Raw genomic sequence first — 22,128 nt, forward strand, 5'->3', positions numbered from 1 at the left:
TGCTTAATGTTCAACTAAAGTGTGTCTGTGGTGGAGAAGAGGGACAATGGATTTTTCTTGAAATTTGTGGAAGGCTAAGTTATTCAACACAGGCTGTCTACCTTGAATAAACTTTATCAACTAAAAACATTAAGAATTTGGGTCTTTGGATGCTGACATTCTTGACCTTGGATATAAACCCAAAGGAAGTGATTGCAACACCAATGGCTATATTTTGGCTGTAATATTCAGTCTGAAGTAGAGACTAATTATGAATGCAACTCTGCCTTTTTGTGTGTAAAATTACTTAGCTTACCATTCTAATTTTTGATTCAGCTCTATCTGTGCTAACCAAATAGTTTAATCAATTCTCTCAAGCAATTTTCTTCTCTCTGCCACCATCTTGGTCCAGGCTGCCTCATCTCCTGCTCATAATAACATGACAGGTTTTTATCTGATTCTGTTACCCTCTTCTCACTCCCACTCATCTTCTCCAGTCCATTTTCAATAGCCACAGAGATCTGTTAAAACACAAATCTGGCCACTTTATCCTCTGCCAAAGATTAATGTCTTCCCATTGTTCTTAGGAGGAAAACCAAAATCATTAATATGCTAAGGCCAGCATTATCACTTTATTTTTAACATTTAAAAAACCCCTGAAAGGTTTATCATATAATTGATATCTACCATATCATATAGTCAATTATTTCAAACAAATGAACCAGAGATGGATTTTGAAACTTGTAACTTGCCATCTTTCAATAACTGTCAGTAAATAATTGGTCAAATTTCATGCTTTTGATGGGGAAAAACTGACATTGCAAAGAAACAGAAACATCTGGTTTGATGGAAAGAAGATGTCAAAACTAAGCAAATATATGTAAGTTGGCAAAAATTTGAGCCAAGAAACCATGGAGAAAACAGCCAAGCCCATCCATCAGGAAGCGCCTGGTTAGTGCCCATATCCAGCCTGGAATATACAATCCCAAAAGTTGAAAAATGTTTGGGAAAAATGTAACTTTGACCAATAGTCACTTTTTTTTTTTTAAGACATATGTGCTTGTCAGTGGGAATAAAAACAAAATGATATGCTTTTGGAATAAAATTGCTCCGGTTGCAATATCTTCCTCAGTCTGCAATTGGCCATGCATCATAAAGAACACGGTGCCAGAGGGAGATCTTTAATACCACATCTTTAGTATAATAGCCCTATTAACCTTGACTTCAAATGGATTGGCCATGGGGTTCACTTCCTTCAGAGCCCCAGCCTACAGAAAAGGACTTATGCAAAACTAGGCTTATTTTTTATTACCCTAGAGGGAAGGGATGTGTCAAATGTATAAAGATCCACTGCTTTCCTAAGTCGAGGTTCAGAACTGTAAAATGGTGTAGTTGGACTTGCAAGATCTTTGATCTGTGCTAGGATGCATTCTTTGCAGAGGTAATGACAGTATCTTCATTCTCTGGAGAAAAAGTTCAGATAGAGCTGAATCAAAAATTAAGATGGTAAGCTAAAATTATTTAGCTAAAATTATTTAAAATTATTACATATTAGGCACTTCACATAAGCCACACTCTGCTCTGTGTTATCTCATTACATTTTCACAATGTAGCCACAGTTGTTCCCATTTTACAGATGAAAAGATGCAGTCCCAGAGAGAGAAGAGACGTCTCTGTCTGCTCCATGCTCAGCATCCTTCCCCCTTTTTCTGGTGCCAGCATCCTGGCTTTCTTTGAGGGATGTGCTTTCTTCCCCCGTGTTGGTGAACAGATGCCAGGAAGCCACCACTGATGGTATCCTGCTCTCCCCTGACCAGTCGTACCCTCTTCCCAAAGAACCCAATATTGATTAAGTAACAGGCAGATAGAAAATGTTTGGAAAAGAGTCATCTCTCCCTCAAAGTATCTTCTACCACAATCCCCCTTCTTCCCTTTCTGAGTTCTGGTTCTTCAGTTTATCTTCCTTTCTGGCTTAGGTTGCCCAGAGTGGATTTCTGTTGCTTGCAGTTAGATAACTGTAGCTGAAACGAGAGGGTGAGTAGCTTTCCTGCCCACACACATCGCCACTGCTACGTCCCTCACCCTTTCTGCCTCATCTCCCTGCTGCCTGTGGTTGTGATTGCTGGGCACTGGGTGCTTGACGCATGTGGGTCCTGACACTCCTTCCCACACTAGGGAAGTGGAGGAGGTGGTCATGCTGTGCTCTCTGGGCACAAGGGTTTAGGTTGCTGTTTCTCAGTTCTTAGTCCAGTTCTCAGCTGGACTGCACACAAGCCAAGCTTCCATCTCAGTGTGGTTTGAAGGTGGCCAAATGCTCTGGTGGCCTCCAAGTATTCATTCCCTGACTTGTTTTTGTTGTCTGAAGCTCCACCATGAGGGTCACTAGCTATGGGACTATTTCTAGGAAGTTCTTGTTGAATGGCATTAAGCTAGGAGTTGGTTAACCCTAGCGTGATAGTAGGTGTGTATTTAGTGTCTATTGATTATCTAATCTTACATAATTCTTTTTAATGAAGTATTTTACTCATCACAATGACTATATATATATATATATATACATTTGAAATATAGTGGTAGAACCCTGTGGAAGACACAGAAGAGATTGTTCCATGGACAATAAGCTTATCAACGGGTTTGAAGATCATCTCGCAAAACCTCTCTGTCTCCCCAAAAGGGCCTCCTGGTCTATGGGTAGGGATCCACTGCATTAATCTGTGCAGTATTCATTATCATATAGGAAGGATTCATTTGACAGACAACAGAGGCTGGAGAATCACACCCAGACAGATGCGTTGTGCTGGAGCCTCCTCTGCTCAAAGCTCAAAGCAGGCCCACAGAGGATGGCCCCACAGGGACCTGAATGTGGATTCTGCAGGTAACTTTGAGAGGGCGTTTAACTTACAGGAGGGCTTTGAAGACTAATTTTGCTGCCTCGTGGTTTGGGTTTGTTTGTGCCAACATTTTTTGAGAATCAGCAGTGGAAATGTAAGAAATGCAGTCCTGATTTTAGGAACATCAGTTTTCTTGCTAAAACTGCCTGGAGCTTGAAAACTGAGGCCCATGGCTAGGATGTGGCAACCATGCAGTGCATGTTTTGTTTTCCAGCTGAGCCTGGGGTGCAGCTGATCATAGGAGGGACTTGTGTGGACAGAGCTGAGGGCGCCCTGGGGAGCACAGTCTGCAAGGAGAAAAGGGACATTTGTTTAATCTTGTCTGGGGATGGAGGCTGGAGGGGGGAAGCTCCAAAATGGAAGAAAGGAAGATATGGAAAAAGAAATAACCAGGGGGTCTGATTCCAGCCCAACCCAGGGACTAATAATAAAAACTCCCACTTATTGTTCACTTGGTCAGGGCCAGGCACTGTGCATCCTCTTGCTCGGTCCTCCCAACAACTCTGTCGCGGGTACTTTTACTATCCTTCCCATTTTAGAGAAGAAGAAACTGAGGCTTAGATGGTAATTTTCCCAGAGTCACAAAACCGGATCTGTTGTTCTTTGAAAGCTGACTTAAAGTCCCTCCAGGGCTAAGTTTTAGTGGCATGTTTCCGTATCTGTGGGCACATGACATAGCTCCAGTGAGTGAAACCTGAAGGGGACACTTTTTTTGGCACCTCAACATTATCAGCTTTGGGAGTTGAGTGAATCAACCAACCTCAAGGGTGGGGCATTATTGTCCTTGAGGAACTAAAGTGCACACCAGCTATGGAAACTTGAGACTCCGTCTCTTCGTCTGTAAAATGGGATGACAATGCCTCCTATATCAGAACTGACAGAAAACACAGAGTAACAGTAGCCTAACAGAAGAAGTATATTTCTCTCTCACATAAACAATCTCTGGAAATTACAGTCCAGAGTTTGTATGGCGGCTCCGTGGTCATCAAGTACCCGGGATTTCTATATTTTTGTTCTGCTATTGTCACCACATTTCTTCCATCTCTTAGTCCTAAATAGCTGCTCTAGCTCCAGCCACTGCTTCTGCTTTCATTCATCCAGAAGGCGGAAGGGGCAAAGAAAGGCACAAGCCCCTTTAAGGTCACTCCCTTCCTGGAAGTTGTACATGACCCTTCAGTTGACATCCCATTGGTCAAATTCAGTCACATGCCAAACCTAGCCATCAAGGAAGCTGCGAGAAATGTTTTTTCTGGGAGACCACAAGTTTAGCTAAAACCCAAGAGTTCCATTCCTAAAAAAGAAGGGGAGAAGGGCTGCTGAGGCTGCAGGGAAGCTGGAATGAGTTAAACATATGTAAGTTATCCAGCCGGGGGCTTTCCTGGCACTTCGCGGACACTAGATAAACACTAGTCATAAATCTTTCCTTCCTTCCTCTGCAAGTTTTCTGCCAAAACTTTCCAGTTTGGTCATATCTACATTTACATATGGACAGCAAGCTGATCAGGCACTTATCTTTTGGTGCTTTTATTATTTTCTAATATTTTGTAACAGAAATTTTTTCATGTACCATTAATTTTTTTTTTTTTTTTTTTTTGAGACGGAGTCTCGCTCTGTTGCCCCAGCTGGAGTCAGTGGTACGATCTCAGCTCACTGCAACCTCTGTCTCCTGGGTTCGAGCAATTCTCCTGCCTCAGCCTCCCGAGTAACTGGGACTACAGGCACACGCCACCACGCCCGGCTAATTTTTTTTGTGTTTTTAGTAGAGACAGGATTTCACCATATTGGCCAGGCTGGTCTTGAACTCCTGGACTAGTGATCTGCCCGCCTCAGCCTCCCAAAGTGCTGGGATTACAGGCGTGAGCCACCACACCCGGCCCATGTACCATTAATTTTTTTAAATTCCTTGCTGTCTCCAAAGATTTCTTAGTAAGGGAGTGGTATTTGTGGCAACTTCTAAAGTTGCAATACTTGGCTTTCTCGCCTTTCCCATAACATAATTAATGCTCATCACAGAGGGCAAATAAAAATGACATCAGTATTGTAATAAAGTGTGATAACTGAGAAAGCAAAACACCATACTCATCTTTTCTTGGCCTTGGGATAAGTATTGATGCTCACAGCACTTCCCAAAAGGCAAAATAGGGTCTGCCACACACAGGCGATTAGAGTTTGGGCAAGTCAGTTTCCTGCTGTAAACCTTTGTTTACTCATCTAGAAGATGGGGGTGTGAGGATTAAATGGAATGATTGATGGAAGGAAAACTCTCAGCAGACGGCCTGGCACATTATAAGCCCTCTACAAAGGGCAGAACTTATTGATTTGTTTATTTTTCTGTCCAAAAGGATATTAGGCTTAGTGGGAGATTTTTATCAAGGCCTCAAGCTCATGACATTTTGCTTTTATTATAATAAAACATAAGCTCTTAAAAAGCTTTATTCATTATATCCCCAAACTGGAAACAGTTCAGTCCATCAACAAAAGAATAAAGAAACTCTGGCCTATTCATGCAAAAGAATACTGCTCAGCGATCAAAAGGAATGAACATGGGTGAATCTCAAAACCATTATGCCGAGTGAAAGAAGCCAGATGCAAAAGAGCACATACTGTATAAATCCACATAAAGTTCTATAACAGGCAAAACTAATCTATGACAGACTTTTAAGAACCAGGATAGTGGTTGTGTCTGGAGGGTGGAGGGAGTGGATTACTGAGAAGGAATCTGAAGGAACTGTCTGGGGTGATGATAGTGTTCTGTACCTCGACAGAGTTTGAGATGCATTTGTCAGAACTCATCTTATGGCACACTTAAGATTTGTGCACTTTATCATATGTAAATTTTACCTCAAAAGGCAAAAAGAGGCAGAGGACTTTGAGTAGACATTTCTCCAAAGAAGACACACAAGTGGCCAAAAGGCACATAAGAAGGTGCTCAACATCAGTAATCATTAGGGAAATGCACATCAACACCACAATGAGATACCACCTGCTATAGTTTGGCTTGTTTGACCCTTCCAAATCTCATGTTGAAATTTCACGCCTCCAAATCTCATGTTGAAATTTGACCCCCCCAAATGTTGTGTTGAAATTTAACCCTCAGTGTGTGGTAGGGCTTAATGAGAGGTGTTTGGGTCGGGGGGGCAGATTCCTCATAAATAGATTAATTCCCTAGGCACGGGGATGAGTGAGTTCTCACTCTATTAGTTCCCACGAGAACTGTTGTTCAAAAAAGGCTGGCACCTCCCCCAATCCCTCTTTCCTCCTCTCTGGCCGTGTGATCTCTGTACACACGGGCTGTCTTCGTCTTCTGCCATGAATGGAAGCAGCCTGAAGCTCTCACCAGAAGCAGATGCTGGTACCATATTTCTTGTGCAGCCTTCATAACCATGAACCAATAAACCTCTTTTCTTTATAAATTACCCAGTCTGTGAAGGCTAAAGCAACTCCATCTTGGATGCTAATCTGCCATGACTTCTTATTAACCCCAGTTCTGGGAATACCTCTAAGATATCTATTTTCACATATTTACCATAAACCCTGTCCTTAGGCAAATTCCTTATGGTATATAAGCCCTGAGTCTGGGGGATAACAGTGTGGAGATCCACCATCTTGTCTTATGGCTGCCCAAAACATGGCTTCTGTTCATAAATCTCTGTTAAATATTTTTTTCTAAGAAATTGGATTTGTCAGCTTCTTTCTTTGGTCTTTCATCTTCCTTGGCCTTTGGGGGTAGGTTTGCATAGACCTGCTCACCACGGAACACAGCCTCAGATATCTGTTTCTAGTAACACAAAAATGTACTAAGACACCACCTCACATCCATTAGGATGGCTAGTATGAAAAAAAAATATGTTGGGAAGATGTGTAAAAATTTAAACTCATGCATTACTGGTGGTAATGTAAAATTGTGCATTCACTGTGGAAAACAGTATGGGGGTTCCTCAAAAAAATAAAAATAGAAATCATATCATCCAGCAATTCCACTTCTGAGTATATACCCCAAAAATTAAAAACAGAGACTTCAACAGATACTCGTACACCCATGTTCATGGAAGCATTATTCACAATAGCCAAAAGGTGGAAGCAACCCTGTGTCCAATGACAGATGAATGGATAAACAAAGTGTAATACATACATACAATGGAATATTATTTAGCCTTAAAAAGGAAGGGAATTCTAACACATGCTACAACATGAATGAACCTGGAGCGCATACAAAGTGAAATAAGCCAGTCACAAAAGGACAAATACTGTATTATTCCATTTATATGAAGTATGTAGAGTAGTCAAATTCAGAGACAAAAAGTAAAATGGTGGTTTCCAGGGGCTAGGAAGAGAGGGGAATGAGGGAGTTATTGTTTAATGAATACGGAGCTTCAGTTTTGCAAGATGAAAGAGTTATAGAGATGGATGGTGGTGATGTTTGCACAGCAATGTGAATGTTTTTAATGCTACTGAACTGTACACTTGAAAATGGTTAGGATGGTAAGTTTGATATTATGTCTGTTTGGCCATAATTAAATTTTTTAAATTTTAACAAGGAAAAACAGAAATGCCAACAAATATTGGACTCTAGTTAAGGATGTGCATGCTAAAATGAGTAGAGGTAAAGCATATTTATGTCTGCAACTTTGCAATGCATAAAAAAATACAATGGATGGATAGATAGATGGTTGAACTGATGGCTAGATATGTGATAAAGCCTGCACAATAAGCTGTAAAATTTAGAATTTAGGTGGAGAATGTATGTGTGATCACTCCACGATTTTAATTTTTCAGTGGGTTTGAAATTTTTCATAATAAAATGTTGGAAAACAAATCAGCACTTAAGTAGGACAAATATCTTGTGAACCTGTGCAATGCTTTCACTCACCCACTCACTCAATCATTCAATGAACTTTTATTGCATTTCTACCATATGTCACTGTGCTGAGCTCTGGCAATGCAAAAATATAGAAAACAGCATCTCTGTCCCTTCTAATGAAGCCAAAACAGATGTCTGAAGGAAACATCCCTAGACACGGGGAATGCAGAAATATTATTTTCCCTAAAAATTTACTCCAACCCTTTGTGCTCATACCTGAGACTGCCTAATCAGTGGGCCCCAAAGCATGCTGGGCTGACCCCCATAGCCTCTCTCCCTTCTGTGTCTCCCCTGGCCTAGCCCATCCTTCAAAGCTCTGTTCTATTTCTACCACCGCCAAATAGCCTTCTGAGCCTGTTCCTGCCCAGTGAGCTCTGGCTTCCTCTTTAAGGTCTCCTCACGGATTTTTACTAAGTTGAGAGAGGCCAGGCTAGGGCTTGGGGTTGGAGTCCAAGACTTTGGACAAATATGAGTACAAGCATCTGGCTCTGTTAGGTATCAGAGACTGTCTACAGATGGTAGAGGCTTCAGGAAAGCAGAAACCCAAAGTAACCATAGTTTACATGGATTTGCATTATATACATTATAAATAGCAGTATAAAAATGTAAAGTCTTAATTTATGTACAAGACATAATAATTCAACCTATTACATTGAAAAGCCTGTCTAGAATCAGGTAGTATTTCTGAGCTGCAGACTGAGTTGAAAGGTGGGTTTATGCTGCTGGCACCTGGAGGAGCCACTCCAGCCATGGAACAGAGTTACCATCACGCTTTGGAAGGATGTCTCTGGGATTATGTAAATCTTGACTTATTCCAAGTCTTCAGGGATGCATGGCTCCTGTAACATGCAGCCTCCGCGTAGCCTGGATGCAGAGCACTGAAGAGTGCGGCTGAGGTAAATGTATGCCAAGAGATCCTGGGGTTGGCAGAGAGAGGACACATGAAAGGATACCGGGCGTGACAGCACAGGCGCTCTTGTCCCCAAGACAAGGGGACATAGTGGGGCAGTGCGTCTGTCTCTGCACGCACTGCCCACGTCTGGTTCTTCAAGGAGGCTTTGGGCTGGTGTGAGTCGTAGATGTGGAGGCATCCCTGTCACCTCCCACCCCCACATTTGTTTCATCCCCATGTTCTATCCATGCAGCCTCTTCAGTCTCTCCCAGTTTGCCATTTTTTTCCCTTTCCACCAGCTCTACCCCGGTTCAAGCCCTCATCACTCTCCCAGGAACAACTGCATTGTTAATTACCCCGGTACCTGGACAACTAGTATCCCTGGTCCTACTCTTTCCCCCAGCCATCCTCTACACCACAGGCAGAGTGGCCTTCATAAAACGCAAATCTGATCATGTCGACCTCCATTAAAACCGCTGGTGGGTGACAAGAAGCCTCCCAGATCCTGCAGGCCCTATCCACTCCCTCGCCCGCTCCCAGCACCTCACTTCCCCAGCTTCACTCAATCTACCCCAGCTGTTTCAGCCACTTATTCCTGTCATCCCAAGAAATCACCTGGACACATGCTGGTCCCTCTGCCAGGAACACTCTTCCCTCCCCTCTTCACCCAGTGAACTTTTATTCATCCTTCAGACCTCAGGTCCACATCATTGGCTCAGAAACTTTTCTGAGCCCCTATCCCCACTATTTTAACTTCACACTGTCGAGAGGCCCTTCACTTGGAAACGTTTCTCACACTGACCACTCTTCATCCTCTGGTGGAATTTTTTCCTTCACATTTGTGTCCCCACAAGGTTGCAGATTCCTGGAGGCAGGGGGTGGGTTTGGTTCACCACTGTCTCTCCATTCTCTGCTCCAACAGCTGGCTTAGGCTAGAGACTCACTTAGTGTTCATTGAAGGAAGGAGCAAGAGAGGGAAGAAGAGAAGGAGGAGGGTGTGGCTGCCATGAGCACACACTCAGCAGCATGCCTAGCACAGGGAGCACAGGTGGTCAAGGGCCCTTCTGCTGTGCTGAGAAGCCCAGCTCCACACTGGCGTGGAGCCTGCCTGGTGCTGCTGCTCCCAACCAATGACCCAGCACAGCAAGGATACTGAGGCAGTCCTGTTTCTGGGAGACATGGGACTTCTTGGATGGCAACTTTGGCTCAAGGGCTCCCTAACGGCCTTGCCAAACCTTCTTTAGGTGACACAGCAGTCTAGGGCATGCAGCAGTCTAGTCTCCCTTCCCTCTCTCTACTTGGGTGGATGTGCATTACCATTTGACTCTGGTACTCTCCAAGCCTTGCCTAGCTCCTGCCCTGTTTTCTCTGGCCTGGGCATTTCTCCTAAGAAAATCCTTGAAAGTTGAACCCACCTTGGCATCTACTTCTCAAGGGCTCCAATTCACACAGAGGAAATGAATGAATGAACGAGCCAGCGCTGGCTTGACCCAAAGTGACATCCTGATTGTCCAGCAACACCTTCTAGGTGGCTGACATATGTTGCTGTTTGTATTTTCATTACTTCAGTGTCTTGCCTCCATAGTTAGCTGCCTGAAGGGTGAAGGAATGGTCAGTGTGCTTCATGTAATTTGTTCCTATCCTTCCCCAGGACAGGTAAGCGGCCTTTCACACAGAGGAAGCAAAGTCCCAGCCACTATTTTAAAAAATGGAAACAGACTGGGCATGGTGGCTCATCCCTGTAATCCTAGCACTGTGGGAAGCCAAAGTGGGAGGATAGCTTAAAGCCAGAAGTTTGAGATGAGTGTGGGCAACAGAGCAAAGCTCTGTCTCTACAAAAAATAATAAAATAAAAATTAGCTGGTTATGGTGGTGCATACCTGTAGTCCCAGATAGTTGGGAGACTGAGGTGGGAGGATGCTTCAGGCTGGGAGTTCAGAGGTTGCAGTGAGCTATGATTACTGCACTTCAGCCTGGTGACAGAGCAAGACCTGTCTCTAAAAAATGAAACCTAAAAAAATGGAAACAGAATCAAACAGAAGAGGGCAGAACAGAGTGCAACTGTCAGGATATATTACACAAAGTAGGAGTTGGTTTTGTGTCCTGAGTGCTTTGTGTCAGTTTTTTACATATAGATGTGTTTGTATCAGGTCATGGGGTGAAACGTGTTTCTGACTGTGGGTTGTGTTCAAAAATGTTGGGAAAGCTCTGATCTAGTGGGATAATCTAGTTCAGCATTTCTTCAGGATACATTTATCAGCTAAAGTATGCCTTTTAAAAGGGATTTCCTCATGAAATTGCAGGATAACCCTGAGTGAGTGATTCTTATAGAAGGAAATCTCCTTAGTACATCACAGTCTGCCTGGAGACACACAAGGAATTTAGAGTAGCAAAGTCTCTGTCCGCATTATCAAATCTAGCGAACAAATAATTTTTCAAACACATTTGAGAACTAAATGCCGCCCTTTTATGTTTAACCGCCTGGGAGCACCTATGACTCTCCCTAGACATGACCGTGGTGAGACATGGCCCAGGCTTAGTGGATTTGTCACTACACTGTTCTTGTTGGTGTGACAGTGGTGATAGGGAGGTGGCAGGACACCTCTTTGGTGTCTGGCCAAGCCTCTTGGTGGCTGCACACCTCCCACTCAGACAATGATACACTCAGAGGTCCACTGCCATGGCATGTGAACACCAAATGGCTTTTTTCCATTATGTCCCAGTAGACCTCCAGGATGCATTTACACTCTCTCTCCTGGCCCTTCTGTGCCAAGTGCATGCATGTGCAAGACTGCACCCAGTCACAGGACTAACTCCTGAATCATGAAGAGAGGGAAGTTAAGTGGCCCACTGGGGACTGGGTTTGGGACCTGGCTCTCATTCTCCATTCTTGGAAAAATGGAGTGAAATAGGATGCTCTAGAATCAAAGAAAGTAAGTGCTAACAGCGTAATAGAACCCTGCTCCTATTCTATAATTGGCAAGGAAGTTGATCTGCCCTAGAGGACAATCTGAGTCAGGAGGTCTAGGTTCTAAACTGTGTCCTGGCTCTGTGACCAGGGGAGCCCCTGGGCCTTATAGGTAAAATCAGGGAGTTGATTTAAAAGATCATACTGACATAGAGCAGTCGAGGTGAAAGGGACCTGAGAAGGCTTTCGGTTCATGCCTTTGGTTGAACAGGTGAAGAAACTAAAGCCCAGAGAGGCCAAGAGACTTGTATTACTAGTCCATGACACAGATACCTGGCTCCTATTCCAGGCCATCCCCATCTGACCGGGCTGTCTTCCCATTGCAGCGTTTTCCAGCACATAAAATAATGACAGCAGAGGGGCCTCCAGCATATGCAGCTCATGTTAGTGATTCTTATATGGTCTCTAAAAACAGAAAACAGTTACAGGAATGTAATTGACAACAGCATTAGCATACCATGAAATTTCTAAGTGCTTGAAAAATCTTATTAGCTTAATACAAATACATGAAGATTTTCCCTGGTTTCCCTTGGCAAATCATTTCCTTAACTCCAAACAAATGGCCTTTACATTATTGGGTGTTTGTCCAATTTCTTAATTAACCAAGACTCTTACGTGCAGTAGATAGAAATCCAATGATACCAGTTTGAGAAAGAAGGGGAAATGTATGGCTCACGTAAGTGGAAGTCTGTTCACAATTGGATTCAGAAGAGCCTAAGTGAGATTGTCAAGACTGTAGTTCATTCTCTCCCTCTTGCTGTCATGGGCTATCTAAACTCTACACATCTCTGTGTTGTTGTGGCCACATTTTCTCCTTCTAAAGATACGCTTTCTCCACATAGTGGGGAAGATGTTTGCCAATAGCCCATTTCCAGCTGTATCACCAAAAATAATACTACCTCTTTTTCTCTATCTCTAAATAAAAAATTCTGGGGAAGAAACCTGATTGTTTCTGGTAGGGCCACCTGACTATCTGTAGACTAAGCACTAGGACCAGGTGATTGGATTATTAGGAGTAGCTGGGTCTAGATCATGTGCCCACACCTATGGCCAGGATATCTATCTCTTAGTATCAATAATGTCCCAGAATCTCATGATTAAGCTTGGGAAAAACACTCCCCAAACCAAAATATAGAGCCGGTTGTAAGTGGTAAAAATTAACTAGGAAAGTGGAGATTGAGAGAAACAAGTGGTCTGCCTAAATTCCAGAAACGAGACCACTGACTAGGGCAAATATTTACATGTCCACACCTTGTTCACAGGTGTGTATTTGCAAAAAATAACACAACCCCTTTCACACAGCTACCTTTCAGCTGGAAGTGACCAAGCTACATAATTCTGACAAATGAAATGTAAGTGCTTGTTTACTCTGTGGTTTTTGGGCAAGCATATCCTTCCATGATATGCATGTTGTCTCTTCCCTCCTCCTTCTTTTCTCCAATGGAAGATCATTGTGATGCTTGGTGTTGCAGCAGCCATCTTGCAATCATGAGAGAAAGGCCCATAGCATCATGAGCTGCAAACCAGGGCCAACAGCTGTTGTCTTCAGACTTTCATTATGTAAAAAAAACTTCTCTATTTGTTTAAACCACTAAGATCAGGTTATCTTATACTGACAGCCAAAATATTCCTAAATGATACAATGGATAAATCAGATTCATTTGTACTCAGAAATAAAATCTCAAAAGTTATAGAAGCTGATACAGTTCTCTGTCTCTCTCTGTGTTATCAGAGTTTTCAGTTATCCATCATTTCAAACTTTGGGGAAGATGAAGAAGACACAATTCTTTTACCCAGAGGAAGCTTACAATTAAATAGAGCTTAAAATTTAGGCCAATGTTGAACAAAGAATTCCTTCTCATGTTTAATTCCCCAATGTTTCAATTAAGCCCATTTGCTTTTTATTTCATCCTCAGTAGAGCTCAGGAATGGCTAGTTACCATCTTTTTTTTTTAATAGGGAAGATGACTTAATTAAAATACTTTTCCATCTCTGTTGTGTGTGTGTCTATGCATGTGTTTCAGTTTGTTTTCTTGGTTAATTAGCACCACTTTCTTTGACTCTTTTCATAGATTTTATTTTTCAACCTCTAATCTTTATTTAAGATTATATCAAACAAAATCTATATGTAGAGTTTTTAAAACTTCTGTGGTCACTAAAGCCCTCTGGCCAAGTGGAGAACAAAATTGTGATGACTTTTTAGCCTGCTCTCAAATCCTCCAGCCCCAAAGCCGGAGCCACCTGCCTCTCCTGGGTGATTGAGTCTTCAACTGCGTGACTCTTGCTCTCAATTCTGGAATCAAGATTGTCCCTGGGTAGAGGAATCGGATGCAACGTAGGTTCAGGGATGTTGAACTCTGAATGGAGTCACTGTGCCTACCATGATCATTTTAACCTGCTGTTCTAGTTCACCAGTGACTGAATTCATCACATGGTCTTTACTTTCCTTTGTTTGGGGTATTTTTCCTGTCTGGTCTTATCCCACTTCTGGTAATCACTTTCCAGTTTTCCTGTGACATTGCTTCTCCTTTCCACTTTTGGAGTGAGCTGATTGACAAAACAGAAAGGCCAGCTACAGTTGGTGTCCACCTTAATCCTTGGGTTTCCAGTGAAATTAACTCCCTCCTTAGCTCCAACGGTGGGCATGTGAACCAGGCCTGGCCCATCAGAGCATCACATCACCTTAGCCACGGTGATTGGTTCAGAGATGGCCATATGATCAGGTCAGGCTAATCAGGCCTATGACACTCAATGATGGAACTTTTGTAAGCTTAATTAGGAAAGGAAAGCCCTTTTCTCATGGGTATGCGAAGGAGAGAATATAAGCCTGGCATTATTGGCAGTTATGTTTCCACCAAAAAGGGACATACCTCCCAAGAATAAAGTCCACAAAAAGAACTGATAGAAGAAGAGCTGTTAGAGAGAGAAAGAGAAAGTACTAGACCTTGGAGATGCTCTTTGAGCCCTGGATCCAATCTGGGTCAGCACTGTCCATTGACTTTCTCATTTCATGAACCAATGTATTTCCTTTTTTGCTCGTGGCAATAAGTAGACTTCCTGCCCTAAACCCCAAGTGTCTTCTGACTGGGTCCCCAAATCCTGTTTGGATTAGACACCTTAGATGCACACACCTTCTGCTCAATCCTTCACTATCTCGCATCCTAAGGACTAATTCCCTGGACTCACCTTGAAACTCAGGTCCTTACCTGCTAGTCTCTATAAAACAGGCCTTGAAAGTGCCCCCATATCTTAATGTAGCTGAGGCTGTTGCAGTCCCAGTCAGATCTCTGGCGATCTTTTTATTAACTGCTATTAAAGGCTCACAGAGCAAGTCTTGTCTGGGAAATGCCTTTAAGCAAGAGGAGTTGCCTGTCTACAAGATACCTGGGAGTTACAACCCTTCCCCTGGGGCTTCCCTAAGCTAAGGGTTGACTGATATGTGTGTACAAAAGCCCCACTTTTTTGCCTCAAGGAGGGACAAATGCTGCGGACAATGTGAGATCCAGTGCTGCCTACAAGATCAGGTTGAAGCTGGACTTCACCTGAAGCTACATCCTCACTTAGCTTCTCCCTCTTCCTTAACTCACAAAAGAACTCCTATTTCAACCTCTGCTTCTAGGGAACCCAACCTGTGGCAAATTGTAATTTCTAAAGATGGCAGCCATAATACCTCCCATTCCACATGCCCCTCTTATGGGGTGAGTCCTCTCATTAGGGCAGAGGGGTCTATATTCCCTTTCCTAGAATCTGGGTGAGTTTGTGACTGTTTGACCAACAGAGTATGACGAATGTGATGCTCTGTGACTCCGAAGCTAGGTCATAATAGGCAGTGGAGCTTCTGCCTTGTTCATGGAAATATCTGCTATGGAGCCTTCAGCTTCTGTGTGAGTGAGTGCTCAAATTAGTCCATGTAGAGACTACCTGGGGAGAGAAAGAGAGAGAGGGGAGAGGGGATAGGAGAGAGGGGAGAGGGGAGAGGGGAGAGGGGAGAGATGAGAGGAGAGAGAAGGAGAGAGAAGAGAGAGAGAAGATGATGCCCAGCCAGCTGCTCCAGCTTCGAGGTCCCACTCCAGCCATCTGACTATAGCCACATGAGAGACCTTGAGCCAAAACCACCCAGCTGAGCCCTTCCTGAATCCCTGATGCACACAAACCCAGAAACTTCTTAAATGGTTATTGTTTTAAGTCAATACATTTAGGCATGATTCACTGTTCAGTGATAAAAATCTGGAACATGACATGAGACACCAATCCTTAGCCTTTATGAAATATGTGTTTGACCTGATTTTCCCTGGTCCTATTTGGCAGCTCAGAAAGCCAAGTCTCGGCAACAGCTGTTGTTAGTCCTGTTGATGAACACATGTGGAAAAGCTGTGGCTTTCCAGTTTTCCACCATCAGTAAATGGGACAACATGGGCACTTGTGGGTTATCATTGTCATTCCACCTATACCCAGGAGGGCTTATGTGCCAGGAATATATGGCACTCCACTTGCTGTGTGGTCAGGCAAATGAGTCAGAGGCTGTATTTTTCCCTCCTGAACAGATTTTACTTGTAATATTCATAACACTTTCTGGGAAATTCCCAGATGTCAGGGTTTGAAAATCCTGAAGCAGCTGCTAATTGTGCCTTGGTTTTGTTTAAGTAAAAATGCTAATGAAGTTTTCTTCTAAGTGTCATAATGAGAACCAAAAATAGGAACTCAAAGCTGAGGTAAGCTAGTGGTTCTCAACAAGTAGCAGGAATACTTTTGTTATTGTCCCTTTGTGGGCCACAGGGCTCTCTATCTCCAAATGATCTGAGGGTTGATGAGTCTTAATATACATCCCATAAAGTGAATGCATGTTTGTATGTGTGTTTGTGTCTTATAAGGCTTAGAGTCATTTTCTTACATATTTCAACCAATATTTTTAAAACCAAAAATGAGCATCAAAAAACTATGGCTCCCTTTTTTTTTTAAAAAAAAGATATAGTCAGAAAATAGGTGCCTACCCAAAAAAACAGCACCTGATATCTTTGACTGAGTATTGTTTTATAGTGGGGACAAATAGGAATGGCAGGAAAGAGGGGCGGGGAGATTTCTGGAGGTTTTTGCTTTAGATTACTGACTTTACACTTAAGAAAACAATCTGTATGCCACTCTGAAAATTCACTGTTTTTTCTTATATTTCTGTAGAACCAGTGACTGAGCAGTGTGAAGCAGGGTGGAGGGAATCAAGCTCATGAGAAGGTTCTGTGTGAAGAAACTGTTTTTGATCCTGTTCTTATACTCCTTTGTTTCTGACTGTTCTTTTCTGCTTGCCTATTGCTGCATGATATGGCTTGGATGTTTTGTTTTCTCCAAATCTCATGTTGAAATGTGACCTCCAGTGTTGGAGGTGGGCCTAGTAGGAGGTGTTTGGGTCACAGGGGCTGATATCTCATGAATGGCTTGGTGCTCTCCTCATGATGATGAGTGAGTTCTCACTCTGTGAGGTCACACGAGACCTGGTTGTTTAAAGGAGGCTGGCACTTCCTCTCTCTCACTCCCACTCTCACCATGTGACAGGCCTGCTCCCCCTTCACCTTCTGCCATGATTGAAAACTTCCTGAGGCCCTCACCAGAAGCAGATGCCAGTGCCATGCTTCCTGTACAGCCTTCAGAACCATGAGCCAAAATAAACCTCTTCTCTTTATAAAGTACCCAGCCTCAGGTACTTCTTTTATAGCAACACAAGAAGAGACTAACACACTGCATAACCAGTGACCATAAAACATACTGGCTTGAAGCAACACCAATCATTTTGTTATTTCTCATAATTTTTGTGGGTCAGGATTTGGGCAAGGCTTGGCTGGGTGGCTCTGGGCTAGGTTTTTCATGCAGTTTAAGTCAGTGAGGGGCTGGATCAGCCAAGAGCTGGCTGGGCAGTTCTCTGTCTCTCTCTTCATATAGTCTTGAGTCCTCTCCACATGGTCTCTGTGTGGTCTAGTTTGGGCTTCCTCAAAACATGGTGAGTTCTAAGCACTTAGACTTCTTACATGGTAGCTTAATATCTATCTCATCAGTGAATTCTAGCCATCTAGGTGAAAAGTACATTACCTACTAGCCACAGAAGTCACACAGCTTTACTTATGCTACGTTCTACTGGTTACAAGTGTGTCACAAACTGCCCAGATGAAGGAGAGGAGAATTAGACTCTACCTTTTGATGGGAGAATGTCCACACTGCTTAAATCTGTTTTCTCAGCCTTCCCATCAATTCTGTGAGCTGCCCAAAAGCCTTTTTGTAATTTTCTTTACAGGTTAAGGTGACCAGAGCCCATCTCTCTGGTATGCAATAAGAACCCTGACTGGCACACTCTTCATTGTTTAAATTGATATTTACTAATAGGCTTTTGCTTAGAGCCTCAAACTGGGGTTAGAGAGAATACAGGGAAGAGGTGGCTTTTAAAATCAAGGTTCCCTCCTTAAGAGTCGGTGTAATAACCTTGAGAGAAAAGGAGAGATGAAAAGAAAGACTTGCCTTATTATATCTTGACCATGAAGGTCTTGTCCTGCATGATTTAATTAGCCATCTTTTCAAGGAGTGATAACACTTGTAAAATATTGATAATTCCTTAATAATAGCATTAGCAAAAATGCTTGATACTAATTCCTGGAGAAGAAGGCAGATGTTTGAGCCTGGCCTATTGCCATCCAGCTGTTTCTCAGCCAAGCCTGGCTGCCAAAACCGGGATTTTAGGCCTGTTAAAAAGTCTCTCGTGCTCTTTCCCCTGACTGCCAAGGCTGCCAGCCTGACTCTCGGTACTTGAGCCTGGAAACTCCAGGGCTGAGGGAAAAGGGCTCAGTGGTGATTGACAGAGAGCTCTATTCCAAAACTCCCATTTCAGCTGAGAGAAAGACCACTGACAATGGGAGGGAGGAAAGTCGGCTTGCAGCCACTGACATTTAAACCCTCTATATGCAACTCAGAAAGGGGTGGGGAGAACAGAATGAGTCTGGAGGAGGGAAAGAACAGGCTTTACTAGAAACATTGTTATTTCAATATATAAGCATCAGCTCCCGGTATGAATGGTATTAATTTCTTCATCCATTCATTCAGTTCTTTGTTCATTTGTTCACTCATCATGTTATTTCATATTGATATTTCTCATTCTGGGAAATGGAGAAGTGACTAAATCAGAACCCTCATGTGGTTGGGGAAATAGAGGAATAAATGGCTACCATATAAGGCACTGCAGTTACATCTCAGTTAACACCACCTCTTGGAAGGAAGTCCCTTTATAGAAAGTTATATTTGGTGGGTAGGTGGGGTGGATGGGGGAGTAGTGGTGGGAAGCAGATATCTTGAGAAGCTGTTCTCACACCTTAGAACCTGAACTATGTGCTAACAGTTAAGGGGGAAATAACTCTAAGTAGTTTCCATCTATACAACATGGCGGGGGTGGGAAGAGGTCCTTCTGCTTGTCTGCTAATCATAAATGTCAACCTTCATTGTCTAATCTTGTCCCTCATCTCAAACACGCACATTTATCTCACAGTAGAGATTCAGATGTCCTAGGAAGAAAACATGCCTTATGTTTCTGTAATATTTCAGAGGCTGAAAGAGGCAGTAGAGGCTTATTCCCAGTCCATTTCAGAATGGGTCTCAGCTCCCCTGGAGTTATGCATGAGTTCTGCAGGGCTCACATCATGCCAAGGCATGAGCAGGATTGAGTGTGCCTGGTCTGTGTCATCAACATTCAGGACAGCATCCACAGGACATCTTTGCATCCTCAGGCTGCCTGTCGTCTGATACTGCTCTCTGCTGTGCTATCCCTGGGGTGTGTCACAAGGCTCTGTCTCTCAGCTGACTCCCTTGCTCCTTGCAGGACATGAGAGCATTGTGCTGCTTTAGCGCCTTCACTGACTACAGAAACCTTTGCAGGACTGTTTGCAGCCCTTTGTCACTTCTGTGCCTCCCCACCCCACCCCCCGCCCCCACCCGCCCAGTGCCCGGGATTGATTCTATCTCTTCCACAGTGTGTCAGAGGCCAGGGAACCGGAGACTCCCTCAGGCCCATCTGTTCAGTTGCTGTGGTCACTAGGAACTCTGTCTCCTGATTCCTCTGTTGGGAAGATTGTGGGTTTCTGCCCAAGTGTTGGCTTCTCTATGGGGCACTCTCTGAGGTCTGCCCTTAGGTGAAAGCAGCTGTAAAAAAAAAATGCAAAATCCACCCCTTGATGTTTCCAAGTGTTGCCTCCCTCCTAGTACCTGCCTATTTGTAGTTGTCCACCACTGCCTTCAGAATTGGGTTTTAGATTTTGTCCAGAGTTCATCTGTAGGACAGTTGGTTCGATATACTTTACTCTGCTATGCCAGAGTGGCATATGCTGCCCTTCCTTTTGAATAAACAGTAGGGGCAGGATATTGGCTCATCTTTCCTCAGGGATTTACAGCGTCCACCCCCTCCTGCTTCCCTTCACGCTCCTTTCTCCCTCCCTGCAGTCTGGGGATGTGTTATGCTCTCAAGAGGTTGGGAAACATTTTTCTGGCACTTTAATATTTTTTCTTCTAAATTCTGAGTCCCTTGGACATTTGAAACTCAAACATCCAAGCATTTGAGACCTTAAAGACTTTTCTGCTGAAACAACCATGCCCTGAGATATGGATGCCATATAGTTTAGCCGGTTCTCAAATTGAAGAAAAGGAGAGAGATAACAGAAAATAATAGGAAATGTTGGGATTGTAAAGACCATCAATTAATATTTCAATAAAAATATTCCTCAAGATCAAGCATAACGCCTATCTTGAGTGATTGTTGGCTTCTGGTTTAGCATGAGTGAGATAGAGTGCATCTGATATTTCAATCAACAGTTACAGTTATGTAAGCCCACTTATTCATTTATTTATTTATGCATGTTTTATTCATTCAACAAACATTTAGAGGGTGCCTGTTATTTGTCAGACCCTGTTTTAGGTACTAATTATGGAATGAAAAGTTTTGCTTATTAAAGAGGTTTCAGGTATCAGCAAACATTAAGGAAGGAGACATAAGGTAGCCTGGAGTTAAATTTCACCTACTCCTTGGAGCAAACTCAAACTTGTACTGACTCTCTTATTTTTAGGTGGCTTAGAAGAGTGAAGAAAGCACAAAATTTAGACTCATAAAGTTCAAGTGAAGTCCCAGTTTACCATTTATTATAGGTATCACCTTGAGCAAGTCTCTCAATTCCTCTAGGCTATAGTTTCATTTTCATGCAGTAAATAACTGCCAAGTGTTACTAGTCTGAAAGCTTTTTGAGGTTGGGAACAGTGTCTGTTTATTCCCTGCTGTATCCCCTATTCCTAGCACACAGTGAGGGCACAGAATACATCCTAAATAAATACTCCTTAAATGAATGAGTAAATAACAGCTCTTTATAGTTTTTTTGATTATGGGCTTCTCTAACTGGAAACCTTGGGAATTATTATGATTCCAGGTTAATGTGGGAAATGTTTCTCTAATTGGATCTTTTCCTTTGGCCTTCCAGCTCCTAGGTATGCTCATAATGCCTTTAAGAACATTCAATGGATTCTAGTAAGGTGTATCAGTCAGTAAAGGCTGGGTTATGCTGCAGAAACAGACAACTTGTAATTTCAATGGCTTAAAAACAAGTCATTTCTTGTTCATGTTACGTAAAGAGTATAGGTCAGATGGGGGCTCAGCTTCTCACAATCACTCAGGGATCTAGACAGATGAGCAGCCATCATATGGAAGGTTGCCAGTGGCCTTGCTAGAAGGAAGAGAAAGCCCTGAATTGTCTTGTCCTAACAGTTGATTGTTAAGGAAGTGATGCATTTTGCTTCTGCTCACAATTCATTAGCCAGAACTAATTACAGCCCCTCCCAACTACAGAAGCCAGGAACAGCCATTACTGTGGGGCCAGAGGGGAGGACTAGGAATATTCAAGGAACAGCACTGATGGTCACCACTGTGCTACCTTGTAAGGGTGATACTGAACTGGTCCCTTCAGGTTCTTCTACGTACAGGTGTGATGGGAAGTAGGTGGGAGCATCTTTTCATACTCTTGGACCTTCTCAGGGTCCAGGGCCTTGCTGTCCATCTCAAGAGCTTACCAGCACTCTAGGCTATTAAATGAGGGTTGAACTCATGGAATAGGAATTAGCCTTTCCGGATGATCCACGGGTTGTGCTCTGGCTGCTATTGATGGGAGTTCATTTTCCAGCGTCGATGGGAAGGATGAACAGCATGTTTCCTTCCTCTACTGAAGGTCTATAATGCTCCTCCTGCACAAATCCCAAGAGCTGAACAGCTGTCCAAAGGGTTCCCAGATACTATGGATGGATGATTTTCACTTGAGTGGAGGGTGGTGGGTTTCTGAATTCTGACTCTGGTCAGTCACTGTGTCTTACCAGTTGCTGCCATCAACATATTCCCTGTGCCTTTCCTTCCTTGCTTTTCTCCAGTCATGAAGCTTTTATTGATTCTTTGAAGGTATGTGTGTACAGGATGGTGGGTGGGTAGCAAAAGGAAAGGAGATATGCTGCGGGACACTGGTTCTGCCTGATTTCCTAT

At 43.2% G+C, this 22,128-nt stretch overlaps 2 long non-coding RNA genes across 5 annotated transcripts; one reads left to right on the forward strand and one right to left on the reverse strand.

Moving 5' to 3' along the window:
* Positions 1 to 1,273: 1,273 nt before the first annotated feature.
* Positions 1,274 to 15,333, reverse strand: LOC100936324 (uncharacterized). 4 transcript variants are annotated; one of them, XR_008523892.2, is made up of 5 exons: positions 14,798 to 15,328; positions 11,865 to 11,996; positions 10,504 to 10,634; positions 8,496 to 8,648; positions 1,274 to 1,442 (listed from the first exon to the last, which is right to left on the reverse strand). It is a non-coding gene; the product is annotated as an uncharacterized LOC100936324 (long non-coding RNA). The 4 variants fall into 4 exon arrangements; XR_008523889.2 differs by having other exon boundaries at positions 1,319 to 1,442; positions 14,536 to 15,307; XR_008523890.2 differs by lacking the exon at positions 1,274 to 1,442 and having other exon boundaries at positions 7,758 to 8,648; positions 14,798 to 15,333.
* Positions 15,334 to 15,473: 140 nt separating this feature from the next.
* On the forward strand, positions 15,474 to 17,272 carry LOC129058632 (uncharacterized). Its single transcript, XR_008523893.2, has 3 exons — positions 15,474 to 15,763; positions 16,767 to 16,820; positions 17,139 to 17,272. It is a non-coding gene; the product is annotated as an uncharacterized LOC129058632 (long non-coding RNA).
* Positions 17,273 to 22,128: the final 4,856 nt, after the last annotated feature.

The sequence above is a fragment of the Pongo abelii genome, chromosome 2 (assembly GCF_028885655.2).
Source record: "Pongo abelii isolate AG06213 chromosome 2, NHGRI_mPonAbe1-v2.0_pri, whole genome shotgun sequence".
NCBI classification, from domain to species: Eukaryota; Metazoa; Chordata; class Mammalia; order Primates; family Hominidae; genus Pongo; species Pongo abelii.